Consider the following 16,899-nt stretch of genomic DNA (forward strand, 5'->3'; position numbering starts at 1 on the left):
AATTCTGGAATTAGAAAAATAGATCTTTTCCATAAAGCCCATATCTTTTTTTAAAAGACTACTTTTTTCCTTGTGTTTTCATACTACAGTTTTTGCTACTATATTTGAAGAATTAGGAAAAGCCTTTTTCTTTTATGTAAAACCTAGACTAATACTAGAGGGAAAAGAGACTAATTGAAATAGGTTATTAGAAGTATGTAATAAAGAAGCAAAGCTTCCATTGATTTACTTAGGATGGAAACTCTACTTTTAGATAGTGCACTATGTTACTTGAATAGTCTAAGTGAAATCCAAAAGGAGGTACATCCTTACAGATTTTTGGCATTTTTTCCTTCAGAAAGAGAAAGAGGGAGAATGACTTCTTAAGACAGACAAGTCTCAAACAGATTTTTTCATTTATGAAATGGATATATGAATAATTTTCTCACTTGTCAGTAACAAGACTGCTTAAAAATACAAGGAAAATGGGATAAAGAGAAAAATATTTAAATTAGATAAAACAAAAACAACATGCTTAATTTCTGTGTTATTAGAAGATAACTGGGGAAAGAGGAAGAGATGCAGAACTAATTGTTAAACTTTAATTCTCTTAAAAAATTTGTTCAAATCAAAATACTGATAGATTATGGCGATGATTAACAATGAAGACTATCTCGCCTGGCTAGTGTGGCTCAGTGGTTGAGCGTTGACTCCTGCATCAAGAGGTCGCTGGTTCAGTTCCCAGTCAAGGCACATGCCCAGGTTGTGGGCCAAATCCCCAGTAGGGAAATAAAAGAGGCGGCCAGTCGATGTTCTCTCTCATCGATGTTTCTCTCTCTCTCTCTCTCCCTCTCTCCTCTCTCCTCTCTCCTCTCTCCTCTCTCCTCTCCCTCTCTCCCTCTCTCCCTCTCCCTCTCCCTCCCTCTCTCTCCCTCCCTGTCCCTCTCCCTCTCCCTCTCCCTCTCCCTCTCCCTCTCCCTCTCCCTCTCCCTCTCCCTCTCCCTCTCCCTTTCTCTCTCTCTCTGAAATCAATCAATAAAAGAAAAAAGAAATGAAGACATTCTCACCCTGGCCGGTTTTGCTCAGTGGTTAGAGTGCCAGCCTGTTGGCTCAAGGGTGTTGGGTTTGCAAGAGACAAATTGATGTCTCTCTCTCATGTCAGTGTTTTTTTCTCTCTCTCTCTGCCCTTTCTCTCCCTCCCTTCCACTGTCTGAAAATCAATGAAAAAAAATATCCTTGGGTGAGGATTAACAAAAGATAAATAAAAATAAAAATAATGAAGACTGTCACTTGGAAGGTTTTACAATAATGGGCAACAGGAACAACAGAATTACCTGTCTTGCATTGTTTTTTTTCCCTTTTCATGAGAACTGAGACTTCCTTTCCATCAGATAAGTATTTAAACCATGTATAACACCTGTCCTATAAAAGTGAACTGGCTTTTTTAGGTCAAATTAAAATTCCTAGTTCCTATAAACAGTTTTAAAAGGGTGAAGGAAGAATTCTGAGAAAAAATAACTTTCCCATTCTTGCTTCTTTTTGCTATATCAGATATGCAAATGATAGTAGATATTATTTTCATGTTAGCATTAGATATTCTGCCAAAGTAGTTCTTTAACATTTATGTGACAAGCTTGTATATAATGGGAAGACAGGTTGTCAAATAGGAATGAAGGATAGCAACTTTTTTGAAAAATAGCATACCCATGCTTACACATACCTTTATGAGATGAAAATATTACATGATCTCACTTATTTGTGGAATATAATGTACTAAACAAACTGATGAACAAAATAGACCCAGAGACATAGAAGTAGGGTACAGACTGACAAACCTCAGAATAGAGGGTGGGGGGGGCAGAGATAAATCATAGAACTTATATGCATGTATGCATAACCGATGGACATAGACAACAAAGCTGGGGATTGGGCAGGGGAAAAAGGAGAAACATCTGTAACAAAAATTAATTAATAAAAAATTTTAAAAAATGAGAAATAAACTTGGAATAAAGATTAGAAATTAAAAATTACTTGAAAGAAACTGACCGTGGTTGAATTGGTTAATATATGAATTATACTAAATACACTAAAGGTGCCAAGAAGAAGAGAAATTGGAGACTTAGGAACCACTTGCTTTTTATCTCCTTTGTGAGAGTAATACTTGTTGGAGAATTTATAAAAAGAAAAAAAGCATTTTATACATTATGTGTAATGCTGCTTATAAAATGGTGGTGATAATTGTTATTGGTTAAGTAGTTAATAGTTTTCTGACTATAATTCATTTACTTTGCCTAAGCTTTTTGGTTTTGCTTTACTTTTTGTTTTTAACAATTGCCCATTGTTTAAAAAAAAAAAAAGGCATAATCTAATAACAGCTTATTGTGTAACCTACTCAGACTTCTTCTTTTTTCTTTTTTTAATTTTATTTTTGTTACAGATGTTTCTCCTTTTTTACCCCATTGAAACCCTCCTCCCCATCCCCCCCACCCTATCCCCGGCTTTGTTGTCCATGTCCATTGTTCATGCATACATGCATATAAATTCTGTGGTTTATCTCTCACCCACCACCCCCTCTTCTGGGGATTGTCAGTCTATACCCTACTTCCACGTCTCTGGATCTACCGTATTCCACAGGCTGTTATGTTCATTATATTTTACAAATAAGTGAGATCATGTGGTATTTGTCTTTTTCTGCTTGGCTTGTTTCGCTTAGAATAATACTTTCCAGATCTCTCCATGTCGTCTCAAAGGATAAGAGATCTTTCTTTCTTACAGCTTCATAGTACTCCATTGTGTATATGTACCACAACTTTTTTATCCATTCGTCTACTGATGGACACTTGGGCTGTTTCCAGATCTTAGCTATTGTAAGTAGTGCTCCTATGAACATAGGGGGTACATATATTCTTTCTGATTGGTGTTTCAGGCTTCTTAGGGTATACTCCTAGAAGTGGGATCACTGGGTCAAATGACAGTTCAATTTTTAATTTTTTGAGGTAACACCATATTGTTTTCCATAGTGGCTGCACCAGTCTGCATTCCCACCAGCAGTATATTAGAGTCCCCTTTTTTCTACACCCTCATCAACATTTGTTGTTTGATGATTTGTTGATGGCGGCCATTCTGACAGGTGTAAGGTGATACCTCATTGTTGTTTTAATTTGCATCTCTCTGATGATTAGTGATGTTGAGCATTTCTTCATATGTCTCTTGGCCATTTGTATGTCTTCTTTGGAGAGGTGTCCATTCAGCTTCTCTACCCATTTTTTAATTGGGTTCTTTGTCTTCCTTTTGTTGAGTTGTATGAGTACTCTATAGATTTTGGAAATTAATCCCTTATCTGATGTATTCTTGGCAGTTATGCTCTCCCATACAGTGGGTTGCTGTTTCTTTTGCTGTGCAGAAGCTTTTTAGTTCGATGTAGTCTCATGTGTTCATTTTCTGCTTTGTCTCTGTTGCCTTAAGTGATGTATCAGTGAAAATTCTGCTACGCATGATGTCTGAAATTTTGTTGCCTACATTTTTTTCTAGAATTTTTATGGATTCACGGGTCACATTTAAGTCTTTTTATCCATTTTGAGTTTATTTTTGTGTATGGTGTAAGTTGATGGTCTAGTTTTATTTTTTTGCACGTAGCTGTCCAATTTTCTCAATACCATTTATTAAAGAGTCTGTCTTTACTCCATTGTATGCTCTTGCCTCCTTTGTCAAATATTAATTGAGCATAATGTCTTGGGTCCATTTCTGTATTCTCTGTTCCATTCCACCGGTCTGTATGCCTATTCTTGTACCAGTACAAGCTGTTTTGATTACAGTGGCTTTGTAGTATAACCTGAAATCTCCAACTTGGTTCTTCTTTTACTAGATTGCTGTGGCTATTCTAGGTATTTTTTGGTTCCATAAGAACTTTTGAGGTATTTGTTCTAGTTCTGTGCAGTATGTCATTGGTATTTTGATGAGGATTGCATTGAATCTGTACATTGCTTTGGGTAATATGGACATTTTAATGATGTTAATTCTTCCAATCCGTGAGCAAGGTATGTGCTTCTACTTTTTTATATCTTCCTCTATCTTTTTTTCAATGTCCTGTAGTTTTCTGCAAATAGGTCCTTTACTTCTTTGGTTAAGTTTATTCCTAGGTATCTTAATTTTTTGCCACAATGGTAAATGGGATTGTTTTTTCAGTTTCTCTTTCTGTGAGTTCATCATTGGTGTATAAGAATATCATCAATTTCTTGACATTAATTTTGTATCCTGCTACTTTGCCCAATTCATTTATTAAGTCTAGTAGATTTTTGATGGAGTCTTTAGAGTTTTCTGTGTATAATATCATGTCATCTGCAAATAATGACAGTTTCACTTCCTCCTTTCCAATTTGGATCCCTTTTATTTTTTTCTTCATGTCTGATTGCTGTGGCTAAGACTTCCAGTACCATGTTAAATAAGAGTGGCGAAAGTGGGCATCCCTGTCTTGTTCCTGTTCATAAGGGAAATGCTTTTAGTTTCTGCCCATTGAGTATGATGTTGGCTGTAGGTCTTTCATATATGGCCTTTATTATGTCGAGATATGATCCCTCTATTTCCACATTGCTGAGCGTTTTTATAAAAAATGGATGCTGGATTTTGTCGAATGCTTTTTCAGCATCTATTGATATGATCATGTGGTTTTTATTCTTCATTTTATTTATGTGGTTTATCACATTTATTGATTTGTGAATATTGTACCAGCCTTGCATCCCTGGGATGAATCCCATTTGGTCATGGTGAGTAATTTTTTTGATATATTGCTGGATTCGATTTGCTAGTATTTTGTTCAGGATTTTGGCGTCTATGTTCATCAGGGATATTGGCCTGTAGTTTCCTTTCTTTGTAGTGTGTCTTTTTCTGGTTTTGGAATTAGAATTGTGCTGGCCTCATAAAACGAGTTTGGAAGTCTTCCTTCTCCTTGAATTTTTTGAAATAGTTTGAGAAGAATGGGTGTTAGTTCTTTTTTGAATGTTCGGTAAAACTCCCCCGTGAAGCCCTCTGGGCCTGGGCTTTTGTTTGTTGGGAGAGTCTTGGTTACCTCTTCAATTTCCTTAGTTGTTATTGGTCTGTTCAAGTTTTCTATCTCTTCCCTGTCCAGTTTTGGGAGACTGTGTTTCTAGAAATTTGTTCATTTTGCTTAGATTGTAGAATTTGTTGCCATATACTTGTTCATAGTAGTTGTTAATGATCTTTTGTATTTCTGTGGTGTCAGTTATTCTCCCCTTTCATTTCTAATGTTGTGTATTTGTGTTCTTTCTGTTTCTTGGTCCATCAATCTTGTTTATTCTTTCGAAAAAACAGCTCTTTGTTTCATTGATCCTTTGAATTGTTTTTTTTTCGTTTTTTGGTCTCTATGTCATTTATTTCTGCTCTGATCTTTACTATTTCCTTTCTTCTACTTGCTCTGGGGTTTTCTTTTTGTTTGTTTTCTAATTATTTAAGTTGTGAGATTAGAGAGTCTATTAGAAATTTTTCTTGTTTCATGAGGTAGGACTGTAGTGCTATGAACTTTCCTCTCAGAACTGCTTTTGCTGCATCCCATAGATTTTGTGTTGTTGTGTGTTCATTTTCATTGTTTTCCAGGAAGTTTTTAATTTCTTCCTTGATCTCCTTGGTAACCCATTCATTGTTTAATAACATGCTATTTAGCCTCCATGTGTTCAAATGTCTTTGCATGCTTTTGTTGCAATTGATTTCTAGTTTCATGCCATTGTGATCTGAGAAGATTCTTGATATGATTTTATTCTTGAACTTGTAGAGATTTAGTTTGAGTCCTAACATGTGGTCTATCTTTGAGAATGTCCCATGTGCACCTGAGAAGAATGAATTCTGCAGTTTTGCGGTGTAATTCTGTGTTGGTATATATTAAATCCATTTGATCTAGTGCTTCATTTAGAGTTTCTGTTTCCTTGCTAATTTTTTGTCTAGAGGATCTATCCAGTGGTGTCAGCAGGGTGTTGAGGTCCCCTCCTATGATTGTATTGCTGTCGATTTCTACTTTGAAGTCCTTCAGAATATTTTTAATATATTTTGGCGCTCCTATATTGAGTGTATACATGTTTATCAAGGTTATATCTTCCTGTTGGATAGATCCTTTCAGTATTATGGAGTGGCCTTCTTTGTCTCTAGTTATGGCCTTCATTTTGAAATCTATTTTATCAGAAATGAGTATTGCTACCCCAGCTTTTTTTTCCTTTGCGTTTGCTTGGAAGATTTTTTTCCATTCCTTCACTTTCAACCTATGTGAAAGGGTCTCTTGTAAACAACATATAGGTGAGTCATGCTCTCTTATCCAATCAGCTACTCTGTGTCTTTTTATCAGCATTCAGTCCATTTACATTTAAGGTGATTATTGATAAGTACTTATTTATTGCCATTTTTGTTTTGTTTGGTTATATTTTTCTTCCTGTTTCTTCTATTAATTACAGAAGTCCTTTTAACATTTCTTGCACCGCTGGTTTGGTGCTAACATATTCCCTTAGCCTTGTTTTGTCTGGGAAGCTCTTTATTTGACCTTCTATTTTGAATGACAGCCTTGCTTGGTAGAGTAGTCTCGGATTCAGATCCTTGTTTTTCATGACCTTGATTACTTCATGCCATTCCCTTCTGGCCTGTAGTGTTTCTTATGAGAAGTCATCTGAGAGCCTTATGGGGTTTCCTTTGTAGGTAACCTGTTGCTTATCTCTTGCTGCTTTTAGGATTCTGTCTTTGTCTTTAATTTTTGGCATTTTAATTACTGTGTGTCTTGGTGTGGGCCTGTTTGGGTTCTTCTTACTTGGGGCTCTCTGTGCTTCTTGAACTCGAATGCTTTCTTCCTTCACCAAATTAGGGAAGTTCTCTGTCACTATTTCTTCACATATATTCTCTAACCCTTGCTAATTTTCTTCTTCTTCGGGGACTTATATGATGTGAATATTATTACGTTTCCAGTTGTCCCACAGTTCTCTTAAGCTGTCTTCCTGTTTTTTTAATTGTTATTTCCTTTTGGTTTTCTGAATGGTTGATTTTTTTCTACCTTGTCTTCTAATTCACTGATCCGGTCCTCAGCTTCCTCTACTCTGCTGTTTAGACCTTCCATTGTGTTTTTTACTTCTGATATGTCATTCTTGATTTCTTCTTGGTGATTTTAAATTTCCAATTGGTTGATTTTCAACATTTCTATGTCTTTACTCATGGTGCTCATGTCCTTACTCATGCTGCTGAGCTTCCTCAAGATCATGGCTCTGAATTCTAGCTCTGTTAACTTGCTTAACTGTTCCACATCCCATCTTCGGTAGAGGTGTCTTTTTCTTTCATTTGGCTTTTGTTACTTTGTTTCACCATTTTGGCTATCACAGTGGGCTTTGGAGCCTGCCAAGTTTTCCCTGGGTGTTCTGCTGTTTGTGGCTCCCTCTCCTGGGTTTGGATGAGCGAGGGAGGACCCATGTTAAACACCACTGTGAATTCTTACTTTTTTGGTTAGAGTTGCTAGCCCAGGAATAGTTCAGTTGTCCTCTAGCTTTTTGCCTGGAGGCTATTAGTAGTGGTTACTTGAAGAGCCTTGGGTTCTCAGTTGAATGAAAAACTCCCTTAGGTGCTCGGGGTAAGGGGATTTCCCGAGGGTGGGGCAGATGCTGGTTGTTAATGAGCCTTAATTTGCATTTCAATGGCCCACCTGGGTGTGGTTGAATCTCCAAGAGAGGGGCCACCACCTCTCCCCAGAGCCCTGGAAAGGAGTAAGATGGCCACAGTCCTGCGTGGCTGCAACTCAGCAAAAGCTCTGAACACCCTCCAAATCCCAAGTGTCCCCACACAGTTCCAGTCCAGTCTGCCCTCCCTCTGACCGAGCCCAAGGTGAGTGGCTGTGGCTATTTTAGCATCTGTCCCCGCTCTGGGCTGTGGAGCCGCTTGGGAGTGTAACGTGAGGGTGTTGCTCACAGCTAAGGCTGCTGCTGTCTGTGGGCTCCCAGCCCCCCCTCTCACACTCCACAATCCTACCAGGATCGAGTCAGTGTCCCTGGTTATGTGATTCTCACAAGCTGCTTTTCTGTTGCTTTTTCCTGACGATTTGTCTTTATTTTAGTTGTAATTCCAGTTTGGTCCTGGGAGATGGTTTGTGTAGCTTCCATTCACTCCTTCACCATTTTGGAATTCCTCTACTCAGATTTCTTTAAGGATGCACGGCCTTTGAAATATTTATGTAACTATACATGCACACATGACCTTTTAAGTTATGGTCTAAGTAGGATCATATACAAGCTACCAAATTTTTTTTCATCTGCAAAATAGCACAACATACAGCGTGCGGCAGAAGTAGTTTTAACAGTTGTTTGTATGGAAAAATAATATTACAAGAATCAACTATTTCATATACTCAAAACTATAAACCTACTTTTGCCCACTGCGTGTCCTCCCTCACCCACCTCCAACATATGGTTACATTAGTGCTGTTAATTCATTATCTGGTTTCCCTCCTTTGTGAGCACATGGTTGGGGCTGAGTGACTAGTACTGGCCAATGAATTGAGAGTGTAAATGATATGTATTTTCTCTCAGGTGAGGATTTGTTGTGCTCAACTCTGCAAAGTTCTCTTATTTCTCTGGCGTAATGATTAGCAGCACTCAAGAGTAGTGTCTCTTATGGCCATGATTGTTTAAATGGTTAAAAGTTGAAATTTTGAAATGATATAATCAGAGACTTATGTCATTTTGTTTACAGAGTAATTTAAGAAAGGGCAAAAGCTTCAGAGTTCAGAGTTGCATCCTAACATATCTTCAGACAACTGTGCTAATGGTTTTTGCCTATATGATTTTAAACATGCTGTAGCGTTTTTTTAAGCACTTGTTTTAACTTTTGAACTCCTTTTATTTCAAAGGAGTTCACACAAGAACTTAATAATATAAGCAGATATGTGTGGATTAAATAGGATGGCACCCTTCTTTTGCAAGTTGTAGCTGGTTTGGCTCAGCGGTTACAGCATCAGCCCTAAGACCAGAGTCGTTCCAGTCAAGGGCACGTACCTCTGTAGCAGTTCAGTCCCCAGCACTGGTCAGGGTTATGTAAGAGGTAGTCAGTTGGTATGTCTCTCTCATCGATGTTTCTCTCCCTCACCACCCCCTACTCCTCTTTCCCTCCCTCCCTTCCTCCCTCCCACTGTGATAAATGGAAAAATATCCTCGGGTGAGGATTTTTTTTAAGTGTGTAATATATCCCATTCTTTTTTTTTTTTTTTAACTCATCTTTATTGTTGAATGTATTACAGATGTTTCCCTTTTTTCCACATTGACCCCTTTCTCCCCATTCCCGCCCCCTCCTGCCTTCCCCACACTATTGTTGGTGTCCATTGGTTATGCATATATACATAGAAGTTCTTTGGTTTATCTCATCCCACCCTCCCTCCCCCTTTTCCCTTTGAGGTTCATCAGTCTAACAACCAATTTGTACTTCTTAATTCCTTCATCTTTTTCACCCATCTCCCCAGACCTACCCATCTGGCAAGCAACAAAAGTTCTCTGTATCTATGAGTCTGTTTCTGTTCTGCTTGCTCATTTTGTTTGTGGATTCAATTGTTGATAGATATGTATTAATTGCCATTTTATTGTTCATATTTTTGTTCTTCTTTGCCTTCAAGAAGACCCTTCAACATTTCATACAATACTGATTTGGTGGTGATGAATTCCTTTAGATTTTTCTTGTCTGGGAAACTCTTTATATGGCCATCGATTCTAAATGATAGCTTTGCAGGATAGAGTAATCTTGGTTGTAGATCATTGCTTTTCATCACCTTGAAATACTCTTGCCACTCCTTTCTGGCCTGCAAAGTTTCTTTTGAGAAATCAGCTACAGTCTTATGGGACCTCCTTTGTAGGTAACGGACTGCTTTTCTCTCGCTGCTTTTAAGATCCTCTCTTTGTATTTAACCTTTGGCATTTTGATGATGTGTCTTGGTGTGGACCTCTTTGGGTTCAACTTCTTTGAGACTCTCTATGCTTCCTGGACTTGTATGTTTCTTTCCTTCACCAAGTTAGGGAAGTTTTCTGTCATTGTTTCAAATAGTTTTTCAATTTCTTGCTCTCTCTCTTCTCCTTCAGGCACCCCTATGATGCGAATGTTGGCATGTTGAAGTTGTCCTAGAGGCTCCTTACACTATCCTCATTTTTTTTGGATTCTTTTTTCTTTTTGCTGTTCTGGTTTTCTGCTTCCTTATACTCCAAATTGATGGTTTGCTTCTTGGCTTTACCTACTTTACTGTTGATTCCCTGTAAATTACTCTTTATTTCATTTAGTGCATCCTTAATTTCTGACTGGCCCTTTTTTATGTTGTTGATGTTCTCACTAAGTTCCTCAGTGGTCTCCTTAAGTTCCTTGAAGGTCTCACTAGTCCCTTGGATGTCTCACCAAGTTCCCTGAGCAACCTTATAACCTGTGTTCTGAATTCTGCATCTGTTAGATTGCTTATCTCCATTTTGTTTAGTTCTTTTCCTGGAGTTTTGTTCTTTTCTTTCATTTGGGACATGTTTCTTTGTCTCCTCATTTTGGCTGCTTCCCTGTGATTGTTTCTATGTATTAGGCAGAGTTGCTATGCCTCCTAGGCTTCGTAGGATGGCCTACTGTTGTAGGTGTCCTGTAGGATCCAGTGGCACAGTCTCCCTGATCACCGCAGCTGGGCCCTCATGGTGCACCCCTAGTGTGGACTGTACACCTTTCTCTTGTAATTGAGTCTTGATTGCTGTTGGCAGTCATTGGGAGGGGTTTACTCAGACTGATCAGCTGTAAGGACTGACTGTGCCCACTAGCCATTACCTCGGAGGATCAGCTGTGTAGGGGCCCACCACACAGACCAAGACTTACTTCATCAGGGCTCTGGTACCCACTGAGTCCACTCATTGAGTGTGTCACTTGTGGAGGTGGTTGGGTGATAGTGTTTCGATGTGGTCTAAAGCTGTCCGCCAGGTGTGCTGGCATTGGGGCAAGGTCAACCACTGCCTGTTTTCTATCCAGGGCCACCTGGCATAAGCTATAAAGTGAACTGCAGATGGCTGCTTCTTGTGCTGGGCTTGGAGGTGTCCAGGAAAAAAAGTTGTGAACCAAGGCTAGCTGCTTCTAGTGCCAGGCCTGGGACCACTTAATGAGAGATATAGGGCTCGCTGAGACTGGCCCCTCTTGAACCCCGGCTCCGCACTGCTCTTGCAGGCAGCTGTGTTGCACAGGGCCCTGTGGAGCCCCAGGTTCCACCGCTGGTGGCTGGGGAGTGCTGCCGCCCAGTGGGCCTCAACTCCTGCTCAGCCTTTGCTATAGTTTTTGAGGGTGGTTCTCTGCTGCTGGTCTGTGCTTCTGTTGCCTGGGAATGGATGTCTGCTCCTCAGCCTCTGTTGCTGGGGGTATACCTCGACTCTGATCGGGCTTCTACTGCAGGGGATGGTGCTGGGCTCCCGGCCATTTGAGGTCGGAACCTTGATAACAGCTCCACTACTGTGCACTGGTCTGTGTTGACACAGGGTGTCCACTGGTCCAATGGTGCTAGGTGCATTGCTAGGCTCAGGTACCAGATGCTGCTTGTTTGAGAGATTTTAGGAAACTCTGAAGCAGGATCCAAGACAGGCCAATCCTATGGTAAAGCCTTTGGAAACAACTTGGGTGGGCCTGAAAGTTGGGTGGGGCAGGGTCTCAGGGAATCACCCCCAGGGCGGGGCCAACTGTGAGCCAGGTTGCTGGAGTCCCAGATATGGGGGCTGTCTCCCTGCCCTGTGGGGAAGGGCTCACCAAAGGAACAATGGCCTCCACCAGCACGTCTGTCCAGGAGAAAGCTGCCTCTCCAGCCAAACAGCTCAGTTCTTCCCTGTTTTCTGGTGCCCCTCAAGCTGCCTCCCCTCGGAGCTCAGAGGGAGCAGGTCTGAGTAAGTCTGTGAGCGGGCCCTTTAAGAGGAACTGCTGGGGCTTCCGCAGCCGCAGCCTCCCTCTGCCTCGGTTCCTGCTGGTTTTATAGCCAGAAGTTATGGGGACATTTCTTCCTGGCACTGGGACCCTGAACTATAGGCTCCTGGTGTGGGATGGGGACCCCTCATTCCTCAGGGAGGGCATTCCCAGCCAAGGTGTCCTCCTGATTTTTATCCACCACATGTGGGTGTGGGACCAGCCCATCCGCCTCCGCCCTCCTACCAGTCTCCAGATGGTGGCTTCTTAAATTTCGTAGTTGTAGGACTTCCATTCAGCTGGATTTCAGGTGGTTCTGAATAATGGTTGTGTTGTAGTTTTGTTGTAATTTTGATGTGGTTGTGGGAGGAGGCAATACCGCGTTTACCCATGCCGCCATCTTGACCCATCTCCTATCCCATTTTTTTAAGTGTATACCATACTCCTTCAGAAGGTAGTCCCAGAGGGGCTCTTTGGAAACCCTCAGGTGCGGGGAACTGTTTGAAATTCACTGTTAAGGTTCACAGTACCCAGAAGGTGATAACAAATGATTACTTGCATTTATTTCTCATGCTGTTTGGAATCATTTTATGATCGTGCACAAGAATGTGGACACCAGAGGCAAAGCTGCCTACTTCAAATCCCATCTTGACCACTAAATGGCTGTATGACTTTGGATACATTCTTTAATATCTTTGTGCCTTCGTCTTATCATCTATAGATTGAACACGGTATCCTACCAAGAAGAGTTTTGATTTTGTTTTTTGTGTGTGTGTGTGTTTTGTCTATGTGTGATGATTAAATGAAAACTATTCTTATCACAGTACCTGATGATTGTTAACAATTATTTTAAAAATAATAATTGTAAATAGTGCTCAAAACACATCCCTTGCCCTAGCCGGTTTGGCTCAGCGGTTGGAGCGTCGGCCTGCGGTACAGAGAGACCCGGGTTCGGTTCCCACTAAGGGCATGTACCTTGGTTGCAGTTTGTCCCCAGCCCTGGTTGGTCGTGCAGGTGGCAGCCACTCGATGTGTCCCTTCACATCGATGTTTTTCTCTCTCTCTCTCTCCCTCCCTCCCTCCCTCCCTCCCTCCCTCCCTCCCTCCCGCTCTATCTGAACAAAAAATGGAAAAATGTCCTCGGGTGAGGATAAAAAAACACATCCCTTTGCCACTTTCTCTCTTGGGCACCTTTCTCTCTCTCTCTTTTTTTTTTTTTTTGGTTTGTTTTTTCTATCCTCACCTGAGAACATTTTTGCATTTATATTCAGATAGAGCAGGAGGGAGAGAGGGAGGGAAGAAGGGAAGGAGGGAGGGGGGGAGAGAGAGAGAGAGAGAGAGAAACATTGATGTGAGAGAGACACATCGACTGGCTGCCACCCACAGGACCCCAACCAGGGCAGGGGACATACTGCAACTCAGTACGTGCCCTTAGCGGAAGCTGAACCCGGGACTCTCTGGTCCGTGGGCTGACCCTCTAACCACTGAGCCAAACCAGCCAGGGCTCGTCTTTTTTTTAATCCTCACCTGAGGATATTTTTTTCTTGTATCTTCAGATAGAGTAGGGGGGGGAACACGTCCACTGGCTGCCTCCCACACGGCCCCGACCCAGGACGAGAACCGAACCACAACTGAGGTACGACGTGCCCTTGACCAGAATCGAATCCACGACTCTGGTATTCGGGCCGACTCTAACCATTGAACAAACCAGCCAGGGCACCTCTATCAATCTTAAATACGCTGAACTCTCATACCCCAGTCAAGGTCTTTGCCTTTGCTAGTCTCTACCTGGGGACAGCTCTTTTCCCTTTCTTTGAATGGCTGGCTACTATCAACCTTTAACAGTCTCACAGATGTTATAAGACTTCATTTACACCTTTCCTAAAGCATTCTTTATACCTTCCTCCATTTTTCCCTTCTTCCCATTTCACTGTTTTATTTCATCGCTTTGATGTCTTCCAAAGCTTGTTTCAATTTGTAATAATCTGGTTTGTGTTTATTGTACTTAAGCTCCAGGACACCAGAGAAACTTTGCCTGTTCTTTTCACTGTTCCTTCTGCCTAATAAAAACCAGTTACTTATTAGTTACTTAAGAATTTTTTAAAATGTAAATGATTATTACCTTTTAAAAAGGAAAAAAAAACATAGTAACATCCAGTTCTTGACAGGCGGGAGTTTTGGTGTGGCTTTGAAAAATATGCTGTTAAATTGACCTGTTCTCTATCCATAGGAGACAGCCCTGAGTCCTTACTAAGAGTTCGTTTCCTTTTTTTTTTTTTTTTTTAATGTTATTGTTGAATGTATTACAGATGTCCCTCCCTTTTTCCCCCCTTTACCCTTTCCTCCACACTCCTGCCCCACTCCTGCCTTCCCTACACTATTGTATATATCTATTGGTTATGCATTTATGCATTTATGCATATGTTTCTCTCTTCCCACCCTGCCTCCCCCTCTCCCACCCCTCCCATCCCCTTCAGTCTATCAATCAACTTGTACTTCTTAATCCCTTCACCTGGCAACCAACAAATAGTTCTCTGAATCTATGAATCTGTTTCTGTTCAGATTGCTCATGTTGTTTGTAGATTCAGTTGTTAATAGATATGTATTTATTGCCTTTTTGTTGTTCTTCCTCTTAAAGAAGACCCTTCAACATTTCATATAATACTCGTTTGGTGGTGATGAACTCCTTTAGCTTTTTCTTGTCTGGGAAACTCTTTATATGGCCATCGATTCTAAATGATAGCTTTGAAGGATAGAGTAATCTTTGGTTGTAGGTTCTTGCTTTTCATCACTTTAAATATTTCTTGCCACTCCCTTCTGCCCTGCAAAGATTCTTTTGAGAAATCAGCTGATAGTCTTATGGGAACTCCCTTGTAGGTAACTAACTGCTTTTCTCTTGCTGCTTTTAAGATTCTCTCTTTGTCTTGAACCTTTTGCATTTTGATTCTGATGTGTCTTGGTGTGGGCCTCTTGGGGTTCATCTTCTTTGGGACTCTCTGTGCTTCCTGGACTTGTATGTCTGTTTCCTTCACCAAGTTAGGGATGTTTTTGTTCGTTGTTTTTTAAAATAGGTTTTCAGTTTCTTGCTTTCTGTCTTCTGCTTCTGACACACCCACGATAAGAATGTTGGTACACTTGAAGTTGTCCCAGAGGTTCCTTACACTATCCGCATGTTTTTGGATTCTTTTTTCTTTTTGCTGTTCTGATTGGGTGTTTTTTGCTTCCTTATGTTCCAAATTGATTGATTGTTTCTTGGCTTTACCTACTCTACTATTGATTTTCTGTAAATTATTCTTTATTTCAGTTAGTGCATCCTTCACTTATGACTGGTTCTTTTTTATGCTCTTGAGGTCCTATGTTCCTTGATGATCTCATGAAGTTCCTTGAAATTCTCACTAATTTCGTTGAGCATCCTTATAACCAGTGTTTTGAACTCTGCCTCTGTTAGATTATCTCCATTTGATTTAGTTCTTTTCCTGGAGTTTTGTTCTGTTCTTTCATTTGGGACATGTTTCTGTGTCTCCTTATTTTGACTGCCTCCCTGTGTTTGTTTCTATGTATTAGGAGGAGCTGCTATGTCTCCTAGGCTTCATAGGGTGGCCTATTGTAGTAGGTGTCTTATAGGGTCCAATGGCACAGCCTCTTTGGTCACCCCCACTGGGTACTTGAGGTACACCCCTTGTGTGGACTTTACACCCTTATGTTGTAATTGAGTCTTGATTGCTGTTGGCACATCAGATTTACTCAGGCTGATCAGCTGCTGCAGGTACTGGCTGTGCCCACTGACCTCTGACTCCCTTTGATGATCAGCTGTGCAGGGGCCCACCACTCAGAGCAAGACTTACTTCAGCAGGGCTCTGGAACCCACTGAGTTCATTCCTTGAGTGTGTCACTTGTGGAGGTGGTTGGGTGGTGGTGCTTCAACATGGTCTGAAGCCATACACTGGGTGTGCTGGCTCTGAGGCAAGGTCATCCACTGCCTGTGTTCTACCCAGGGCCACCCGGCATAAGCTATAAAGAGATCTGCCAATGGCTGCTTCTTGTGCTGGACTTGGAGGTGCCCAGGTAAAGCCAAGCTGTGAACCAAGGCTGGCTGCTTCTAGTGCCAAACCTGCGGCCACTTCGTGAGAGGTATGGGGCTCACTGTGGCCAGATGCCACTTGTTTGAGAGAATTTAGGAAAGTCTGAAGCAGGAGTCAAAACAGGCCAATCCTGGACTTCCGGTCAAGACGGCGGGTAGGTAAACGCGGTATCGTGTCCTCCCACAACCACATCAAAGTTACAACTAAACTACAGAACAACCATCATTCAAACCCGCCTGAATGGAAGTCCTACAACTACGAAATTAAATCAGCAGCCACACCCAGACTGGTAGGAGGGGCGGCGGCACGAGGGGCTGGTCCCACACCCACGTGTGGCGGATAAAAATCAGGAGGCTCCCGAGGCTGGGAAGGTCCTTCCTGAGGACTGAGGGGTCCCCGTCCCACACCAGGTGCCCTGCTCAGGGTTCCAGTGCCAGGAAGAGAATCCCCATAACTTCTGGCTGGAAAAACCAGCGGGAACTGAGGCTCAGGGAAGCTGAAGCGGCTGGAGCCCCAGGCATCTCCTTAAAGGGCCCGCGCACGGACTTATCGGACTCTCTCCCTCTAAGCTCGGAGGGGAGGCAGCTCGAGGGGCACCAGAGACATACAGGGAAGAACTGAGCTGTTTGGCACTAGAGCGAGGGCTGGAGAGGGGGCTTTCTCAGGGACAAACGTGCTGTCAGAGGCCTTTGTTCCTTTGGTGAGCCCTTCCCTGGGGCGGCAGACAGTCTCCGTATCTGGGACTCCAGCAACCTGGCTCACACTGGTAGCCACGCCCTGGTGACTCCCTGAGGCCCCGCTCCGCCCCACCCAACTTTCAAGCCCACCCAAGCTGTTGCCACTTGCTTAATCATAGGATTGGCCGGTCTTGGATCCTGCTTCAGGTTTTTCCTAAATTCTTTCAAACGAGCAGCATCTG

At 41.8% G+C, this 16,899-nt stretch overlaps 1 protein-coding gene across 5 annotated transcripts in view; it reads left to right on the plus strand.

The window, feature by feature from the left end:
* STT3B (STT3 oligosaccharyltransferase complex catalytic subunit B) overlaps window positions 1-16,899 on the plus strand; it is a 111,436-nt gene that overhangs the window by 27,093 nt on the left and 67,444 nt on the right. Inside the window, exon 1 of one of the 5 annotated variants that reach the window (XM_036266151.1) lies at window positions 2,819-2,846. The exons of the other annotated variants lie outside the window; for them this stretch is intronic. The gene's annotated coding sequence lies outside the window, so the exon portion shown is untranslated. Of the gene's footprint in view, window positions 1-2,818; window positions 2,847-16,899 lie in introns of those variants that run through there. 5 annotated transcript variants of the gene reach the window in all.

Source organism: Molossus molossus, unplaced genomic scaffold (assembly GCF_014108415.1).
Source record: "Molossus molossus isolate mMolMol1 unplaced genomic scaffold, mMolMol1.p scaffold_m16_p_18, whole genome shotgun sequence".
Lineage (NCBI taxonomy): Eukaryota > Metazoa > Chordata > Mammalia > Chiroptera > Molossidae > Molossus > Molossus molossus.